This window comes from Cupressus sempervirens, chromosome 9 (genome assembly GCF_028749045.1).
Source record: "Cupressus sempervirens isolate cs-2001-9-10 chromosome 9, ASM2874904v1, whole genome shotgun sequence".
In the NCBI taxonomy this organism is placed as follows: domain Eukaryota; kingdom Viridiplantae; phylum Streptophyta; class Pinopsida; order Cupressales; family Cupressaceae; genus Cupressus; species Cupressus sempervirens.
The window spans coordinates 716,685,748-716,695,822 of record NC_143126.1 but is presented as its reverse complement, the minus strand read 5'-3'; positions in this window follow the sequence as shown (position 1 = coordinate 716,695,822).

The window sequence follows — 10,075 nt, the reverse complement described above, 5'->3', positions numbered from 1 at the left end:
GTGGTGAACAAGCTGGGGGTGATGAAAGGTTGATTACTTGGCCCCATGGGCAGCATCCCTATTGTATATTGCTGAGGTTGGCCAAAGATGCTAGCACTGATTTGGGAGATGGGTGGATTTGGAAGGCTAGGTTGGGGAGCAGCAGCAGCAATAGTGAAGGGGGTGAACGGTGAGGTGTTTTGGGTAAAGGGGGTTTGGAGCAGAGAGGTATGAACTAAGGATGGAGTGGTGGTGGCTGGGTTGGCTTGCGGCATGGAGATTTCAACTTGGGTGGATGATGGTATGTTTGGGTCTGTTGGATCATATGGATTGGCTGGAGGCTCTTCTTTTGGCATATATTGAGGATAATTTGGATCATAAGAGCCTATGGGTGGTGGTAGCTACCCAAACAACGGGTGAGATGGATCTGATAATGGAGGGGGTCTTCCAAAGTCAAAGGTTCCTACATTGTCCCTTCGAAAATTAGCCATTATTGTCTCTTTGTTCTTGTCTATAATGGCATTTACCAATACTGCATTTCCTGGTTGGTTCATGAAAGCTTCAATGTCAGTAGATGATGGCATAGCTTTCTCTGGGCTGAAGGATGGCTGAGTCCTCAAGGGGGGTGAGGCTGTTCAATCCAAATGATAGGGCTCCATTTTATTTTTCTTCTTGGCTAAGCGAGTGACGGGTGGCATGAAAAATGCTCCTAGGGATGAGATGCAACAAATGCTGGTGGATGCAAAAGGGAGGAAGGCTTTTCTATGAAAATGATTTCCTAGGTTGAGACAAAGCTATATGACAAAACCTAAGGAGGATTGGGTTGGGGATTCTAACTTCAAAGATATGTTTCCAAAGCACAAAAGGTATGCTTTCCTATGTGCAAGCTTGGTGGTGATTGTGTCAACTTAAGGATAGACTGATGATCCTTTAGGAAGAACACGAGATTGACCACTTATGGATCCCAACCTTTAGCTCAAGGTGATGAGGGGTAACAAGTGGCAAAGCTAGATTACCCTAGACAAAGCTTTGTCAAAAGAGATAACCTTGGTGAGATTGGTGGTTTTGAAAGTTTTTAGGAATGGCAAACTTTTAGCAAGGTGACAACAATTTTGAAAGCTTAGATGTGCAATTTTTGGATTGCTGGCTAGATGGTTTGATTCTAAATGAGATGGATGAGCTAATAATTCTTAAGGGGATAACCTAAGATGGCTGGCTTTTCTACAAAGATGACTCTAAAGTGAAGCTTATCCAAGAAGATGTGGAGAAACAAGGGTGTTCAATCATAGAAATCATGCCTAGTTGGTAAGGCATAAGCAGGATTAACTCCTGGATGTTGGCTAAATTTGATGGTGCGCTCTAACCAAGCCTCTTGAAGTGCTTTGTCAGCAGCTTTGTCCTCTACTTTGTGGAGTTTGGCAATTCACGGGCTTGGTGTTATTTCTTTTCTCTTGGCTGAAAGTTCTTGGTATGCCTGAGATGGCTTGAGTTTAACTTTGTGAAACTTTTGTTTGGGTTTGGGTTGCTCTGACATGGATTCTTGAATCTGCTTGGCTTTGAGAGACCTCAGTTATTTTGCTTCAACTTTTTCAACTTCTAGAATAGGCAGTGACTACGCTAAGTGTACCCTAAGCTAGGATTGACCAAGTTTGGAAAACATTCATTCAATAAGTAAAAGACCAAGCAATAGATAGAAACAACCAGATAGAAGTTTTGATTCCCAGAATGTGATACTTGCGCCAAGGAGTGTGTGTGTTCTACAAATGTTTTGATCAGTCACTTCAAGCACATTAACATCCTAGATGGTTGTCTACAAGGCTGACAGTTAGTTTAGTTAGGGAGTCCTCGATATACCCAAGGTACGTGAGGCCCAAATTCGTAGATGAAACCAAAAAGATGTCACACAACCAAGAGGAGCGGTAACCCACTTCTCCTCTTTCACTTCTCAAGGGTATAAAGTTCCTTGAGGCTTAGCCTGAGTGACAAAATCTTGATCCCAAGAGAGGTGTCTTTCGATTCACCTCCCGATTCTTATACTCCGTCGGAACGCGGGAGTTGAGGTCATCCAAGGGGTGATGAAATCCCCAAGTAGGCCTCCTAAAAAGAAACAAGGTTTTGGATCCTAATCTTATGCACCCAAGATGGCCTCGAAAGAAAACAAGGGGAGAGAAGACTTGGATGACCTTGGGCTAAAAAAAATATGCTTGTTCTTTTACCAACTGACTCTTATATGTGCTAACCTAGACTTTGCAAGCACTCATGTTTAAGAGATAATGTTCAATTCCAACTTGAAGCGCCAACAAAAGTAAATCGATTGAAGAATGCAAACAAGAAGAAGAGTTAGGGTCAACAAAAGAAAACTCGCGCGCCCGGAGGCCCTCCACGTCAAGTATTGATTAATTTCTTTTAAATCATTCAAGAGTTGGTGTGATTTTGTTTTAAGCCCAAAGCAAAGATGTGTGAGACTCGATTTCTCAAGCGCGCACCCGGAGGCCCTCCACGTCAATAGTTGTTCAATTTTAGTGCCCAAACTTGAAGTGTGATCAATTTAATCTAGAGTTTTGGTCATTTAAAAATTTTGATAAAGTTAAAGCAAACATTCAAAGACCAAGTGAGTGAGTTAGATTGTGGAACATTTAACACCTTTTTCAAGTAGACCCATCCCCATAAATGGCGTTGAGATTGCAACCAATGGTTGAATTGATGAGTGATTAGAAAAGAGGTGAGTCCAAGGAACTACTCAAATTGATTTTTGCAAATTTGTATTTAACTTTAAAAAGTTTCTTAAATGTCCAAAAATCAAACTTTACCTAAATTGCATGTGGAAAAGAGATTTGTTTTGTTCAATTTTAAAAGCTCCAAATGATGTGTTTGATATTGCAATGGTTAATTGATCCTTGGCATTCAAGATTGGATTTGTTGTTTTAATCATGCTTTCATAATAAAAAAAAAACTTGATTTTAATCCATGGCACTCAAGAGTGATTTTAGCAACATGCATTCAAAGACAAGTGATTAAACATTCAAGTTTTTTCCTTTGAGCATTCAAGATTGAGATTTTGTGTGTTGTTTTAAGAACTTTGAAGTGCTTTGTTTAAACCTTAGATCATTCAAGATTGTTTTGGACTCAAAAGTGAAAATGACTCTTTGGACTTTGGTTTTCATTCAAGATTTTTTGTTCTAATTTGCATATTTTAAGCCCAAAAATGATATTCCTAGATTGTTTTGATGCATAAAAAACCTAAGAAACATTCAAGATTTTGCAACAAGACATTTGTTTGGAACAAATAACAAAGCTTTTAGGACAATTTTTGACAACCATTTAGGACTCTTAGTTTTCATGAGATTTTTAAAAGAACTTTAAAATATTTGCAAATGAGGTTCATTTTATCCTTGATTGATGCTTTGAGTTTGATTTAGATTTTAGTGTGTACTTAGTGTTGATTTTGAACCTTTTGAAATGGAAACTTGAAGTTCTTTTTAAATTTCCAAAAATGAAGTGTTCCTAATTTTGCATGAATGCATCTAAAACCTTGATGTTGCAAGGATGCAAATGATTGAATTGGTTTAGTTTTACTTGTTAAAAGATTTTTTCTTTTTTGCAAATTTTTAATTTTTTAATGGATTTAAGTATGATTTGGGGGTTCATTTTAAGCACTAAAAAGAAGTGTGTATGATTTTTCTTCCTTAAAAAAAAAGGCCAAGATCTCTCACAAGAAGAAGAAGAAGAAGTAGATGGAGTAAGAAGAATATAGACAAGAAGAGGAAGAAGAATTCCAAGTGCTTTGTCCACCTATAAGCTTGAAAAATCTGCAAATACTATGAAATAGACTATGAGTTCCTGTGTCTTCTTCATGCTTATGTGGACCTACAAAACCAATTTATACAATCCTACCAATCACAAAAACAAGAAAAATTAGCCAAAATTAGCAAATGACATACAAAACTTGACTAAAAAAGCTAATGAAGATGACCCATGTGGGGTCCCACCGGGCATGCCAAAATGTATATGAGCAATGTTAGTATGCTAATAGAAACTAAATTTAAATAAAGCTTCTACAAACTAAACAAAATTCATAAACTTCAAGATAGACTAAGATGAGCTCTCAATTGAGAATATGAACCATTAATGGACTCTTTCAATAAGAAGCTCTCTTGTTGAGTGGCTTTGTCTAAATAGATAGGATGTATGCTCAAGCTTATGCTTCAAAAATGGCTTCAAATGGAGTTGGAATTTGGGTGTGAGTGTATGGTTTAGATGTAAAATGGCTTCTTAAAATGGCATTATGACTTTACTTCATGGATTGTGTTATTTTGCAAAGGAGAAGGATCCAATTTATAGGCAAGAGGCTTGAGGGATTGAGGGATAAGATGTAAGGATGGGAAAAAGCTCATGGAGGGCTCAGATTGCATGAGAAGAGAGCACATGGATTGTGCTTCCTTACAGCCAATCAGGGAGTGACACATGTCACAGGGTGAGAGGATGGAGGAAAGGGGAAGGATGAGTCAACAAAGGAGGCTCAAAGGATAAAATCTTCATAAAGACCCTCATAATGACTTGTAAGAGCAATAAAAGGGCTTGGAAGAGTCATTTATGGCCTAGTGGACTTCATAAAGTGTTATGGTTGAGATATTTTGAGGGAGATGAGAGCAATTTTGACTTTGGCTTGATTAGGAGGGTTTTAAGCTTGCTTAGGATTGTGCAAATGATTAGAGGATGGATTAGGATGGTTTAGGATTAGCTTAGGGATAGGCAAGTGGATGGCATTTAATGAGGGTGGGTGAAGGAGGAGATATTTGTTAACTTTGGCTTAGGTTAGTAAGTCTTAACCCATGTTTAGGAAATGTGACAAGGTTAGGAGGGGATTAGGATTAGGTTTAAAGACATCTTTTAGAAGAGTCTAGACTTTGGATGAGGATAAAGACTTTCTAGAATAGTCTAGAATTTCCTAGGATGAGGATGAAGACTTTCTAGAAGAGTCTAGAACTTCTTAGGATGAGGATAAATTAGATTTTTAGGAAATAAATAAAGTTTTATTTATTTCAAGGGTTTGGGTTGAGGAGATATTTATTAAAACTTTTTTAATAAACATGAGGATTAATATTTAATCTTAATTAAATATTTTGAGTTGGGATTAGGGGTAGGAAATGATGGGATTAGCCTTTAATCAAAATTAAAGAAGCATTAGAAGATTTTGGAAGAGGTTAGTGGTCTTAAGGAAATTGGCCAAGTTTTGGGCAAAAAATAAATTTTTTATTTATTTTGGGTTTTTTGGTCAATTTATTAATTAAATAATTAATAAATAAGGAAATATTGTTTAAATAAGATTTAAATATTTTTGGGAGGGATTCCTTAATTAAATATTTTTAATTAAGATAAAGGAATTTAATGGCATAAAAATAAATTAATTAATTAATTAATGATGATGTCATCAAAAAATTTTCAAAAAATAAAAATACTTTATTTTTTAAAGGTTTTTAGGTGTCTACAAACATAGGTATTGAATTTAAGCCTAAAATAGTTAATATTAGAAGTAGTTTCTCAAATAAAGAAAGGACTAGGGATAAAGGTTTTCTTTTTGAATAACAAGATGTCTTTGCTTGGGGATATGAGGATCTAAAAACTTTCAAAAATAGTGAGTTTAAACATAAGATTCCCCTTAAGCATGAAGCAGTTCCTTTTAGACAAAAGAAATGCAACTAAAATCTAATGATCTCAAATGCCATCTTCAAAGAAATCCATAAGATGTTAGAAGCAAGGATCATCTATCCTATACACCATTCAACTTGGATAGTTAACATTGTCCCTATCCAAAAAAAGAGTGGGGAGATCATAATTTGTGTTGACTTTAGAAACTTAAATTCGGCTTCTCTTAAAGACAATTATTCTCTCCCTAACATGGATCATCTACTACAGAAAGTGGTAGGATCTAAGATGACATCTATGTTGGATGGTTTCTTAGGCTTCAATCAACTTGAAATAGATCCAAATGATCAATTTAAGATAGTGTTCACCACTCCTTGGGGAGCTTTTGCCTATAATAGAATACCTTTTGGGCTAATCAGTGCTGGAGCAACCTTTCAAAGAGCTGTGAATTAATCCTTTATAGATCTCAAGGATAAGATTATAGTCATATATTTAGATGAATCAACGGTCCTCTCCAAGAAAAGAGAAAGTCATTAATCTATCTTCTGTGTTACAAAGGAAATTTTTTTGGATCATATAGTGTCTCAAGAAGGTATTAAAATTGATCTTGAGAATGTCAAAGCTATCTAGCAGCTATATTTACCAGTGAGAAAATATGGAATGAAATCCTTCTTTGGACAGGTAAATTTCTTAAGACACTTCATTCCTAATTTTTCTGAATTTACCAAGTGCATAAGCGACATGATGAAGTACGATCAAATATTCAAGTGGAATGACTCTGGAAGGAAGGCTTTTGATGAAATTAAAATCTCTATAGTTGAGGCTCCTATCCTAGTTCATCTAGATTCTACCTAAGAGTTTATTATATACTTTTATGCTGAGGGACTATAGATCGACTAGGCCCAGATCATATGCAAAGAGCTTGCCTCATGGTTGAATTCAACTAATGCATTTAGGAAATTCTACATGTCCTCATATTTAATATATACCTTAGCCACACATCACCTCTGGTCAAGTCTTCCAAGTATTGAAGACTATGATGAGAATACAAGGGTTTATGAATTCTAACACCACCTATAGTTGTAGAGGAGATCTGAAGGGTATGTAAAAGTTAATGATGCCTTCATAATGAGGTTGTGTCAAGAATTAAAAGGTTGCCCTAAGAGAAGGTTTTCACCTTAATCTATTTAAGCTATAGGCCAATTTGGATGTTCTTTTATCCAATTCTTGGCATTTTCCTACCCAGGGATTGGCACATTTGATGGTTTCCCCAAAAGGCTTCCCAGATATCTCGAGAAAAAGGTTATTATTGTTGAATTGTGTCAAAAAATACTAGAAGTGAACACCTTGTGTTCCAATGTGAAGAAGATTGTCGAGATTTCCTTCCCAATAGTGGTTGGACCTTACTCATATTCTTCTAGATCTAATGCCCAGAATCTAGTCAAAAAATTTGAGAGGAAGATTAAACCAGTTGATTCTGAGGTGATAAGGCCTCAATACAACTAGTGAACTTTGTGAGAGATCATTTGAAGCTTGGGTATGCTCACAGACATGTTCTAGATATTGAGGACTACTGGGTCAGATGCTACAATGAATACCAAACCAGGGAGAGGTATTGGTCTAGGCTAATAGTTGATGAAATTAAAATATATAATGCATTTTTGATATTTCTAATATTATATATGATGGTTCTCCTACACACATCCCTCGTCCTATGAGCAAACCAAAAAGACTACCATTATGTCAACTCCACTTGAAGGTCCTATTGTCGATCCAATGGAGGTCCTAATGCATGGGACCATCAAAAGAATGTATAAGTGGGTGGAATAGACTAGAGTAAGGAAGAAAAGAATGGGGAGTATAGGATTTACTAGTGGAGTAGCTTTTGGAACTAATCAGTCAACTATAGTTACCTCCATGACTATCACTACTACAACATCAGTGAGTCTAGCTCAATTTGTTGGTGGAGGTGGATACCAACCTCCTAAGAAGAAAGTCAAAATTACTCGACTTTTTGAGGAGGATCTCTATTGGACACAAGAAAGGTTGGGGATAATAAGAAGGACAAAGAGAAGGAGCAAGAGAAGTCAATAGCCAATCTTTCCTCCCCTGTGCAAGTCATCAACCTTGATGGTGACAACAATCCCCTAGATGATCAAGAGAAAGAGACATCTCAACAAGGCAATGATCTATCCCTCTCAATTACTAAGGTAATTACTTTCCCCACTACTACTCAGAGCAAGGTGACACCCCAAGTGGTGAGGAAGCTCTTTGATCCTACAACCCTACAGTCGACGATCAATGTCCTTTCAACTGAGTCATGATTGGAAGAGACCATTGATCACAAGAAGAGAAGGTGTAAGGAAGCTTCCCCTTCCAAGGACCTCATTGTGCATGTGAATTCATCTCAGCCACAATTAAAGAATGCGAAGAAGTAGAAAACCATAGCAACATTAGCCACTGACTCTTCTATTGGTCATATGTTGATGGAGATCGCAGAACCTCAAAAGGAGGGTAAGTTTCATGAGTTGACTGCTAGTAATTTCCAAATCACAACTATCAACATTGGTATTCCTATGCATGATTCCATGGTCAACATATGGAAATCAATGAATAAAAAGATCAAAGATAGATTGGAGTAATTAAGATCAGAGAAAGAGGTAGTCAAAGCCTCAAATAAGGAATTGATGGACTGCATTAAAGCTACACTTGGAAGCACCTCTAATAGTAAATTTGACCCAAGTGTAGAGGAGAATGAGAATTTATTATTATAGCTACAACAAAAGAGTCAAATTGGTCTTGCCTAGATAGATCAATTAAAGGCCCAATGTCCCCCTATCATCAAGAACCTTGGAACCTGTTGTTAGACACTGACAAACAAAGAGAAATAATGTCCAGTCATCCAACCATAATGCACAAAGCATTTTAGAAATTAATGGAGCAATTGGCCTTGTTGTAGGAGGTAATTGATATGGAAACTACTATTTCTCTAACCAATGGAATTCTTAAAATAGGTCAAGAACCATTGCTTCATTGGAAGCAATCATTGGAATTCATAGTTTAAAGCTAAGTAAGATATGAAAATGAGCTAAAGGATGTGAATGATTTAGCACAGAAATTCATGGATAAGATATTTGAATATCTAAAAATGTTGCATATTGAATCATATTTCACCAATAATGGCCAGTTGGTTGACATTGAGCAAATGAAAGCTAAATTTATAGAATTCATAGAGGAAGCCACCAACCCATCAAGCTTCTAGATGTCAAAGATCCAAGAACTTTCAACAACTGATTTTGTTTTGAGGCGCGCATTAAAGAAGCTCCAATCAAGAATTGTTAGAGTTAAAGAGTTGACAAAGATATATGATTACTAGATGATTCAAGCTAATCACATTATCATCATAGGCGTCAATGAACAAAATAGTATAATTGATGCAATGAGAACATATAGAGCCAAGGTTGTAACTCCAAAGGAAAATTGATACTCTGAAACTCTATTTGACAAATGCCACCTCTCTTCTTTCTTAAATTCTAATATTGTAGCCATTTTTAGCATTCTCCTCATAAGCTAGACTCTGTAATGGATGATGACTTAGTCAAATCCTATTTTTAGTTCATCTATTGAGAGATTATCTTCTTTGAAATCATCAAATGTAACTGGCCATTCGTAAGAGGCCTATAAATGTAACTTTTTGGGAAATTAATAATATCAAAAAATTATTTTGTGGGAAAACCCCTGTAGTCGAGACTACTGTGTGAGACTCTGAGTCTACATTCTAATTTTTTTGTTCATTTAGTTTTTACATGGTACATGGGATAAAATTTATTGTAAATAAAAATTGAAAGTTTTCAAATAAACTTGGTTTTGTTTCTTTCATTTCAGTAGATTGTAAGCTTTACTTTCTTCTCTATAGTATCACCTTGTTCCCATGTTTTGTATATTTTGGTTCATATGCATTTCATTTTCGTATGAGGAGTTCAGGATATGGTTAATGAAAGAGACTAAGTAGGAAGGAATCTGAGTATTGTCAAAACTTGATCACTTGGGTAATATGGGCATTGTCAAGCTAATCATTCCTTCTCATCTCTTGTTGTGGTAGATAGTCATGCATTGTTACAATCTTGCATTCAAAGGTAAAATAGATTGCATTTAGATGTTAGAAGGGATCAACTGAGACTCATGTGCAATTGTAGTTGTGGAAGTTGTGAGTCAACATATGAAATCACCTAGATTGTTTGAAGTGTTAGGCAATCTAGTTATACCTCTTATGTTGTCTAGTTAAGAGCATACCCCAAATCTTTAAAAAATCATTGCAAATCTTTGCACCAAAAGGGATTTGTACCTTTTAATTCAAGGGTCTCTGATAGATTACTACATTGACCTATTCTATCATTAACTATCTCTTTTTCCATCACTATTGAGCACACTGAGAGTCAAGGTACAAACC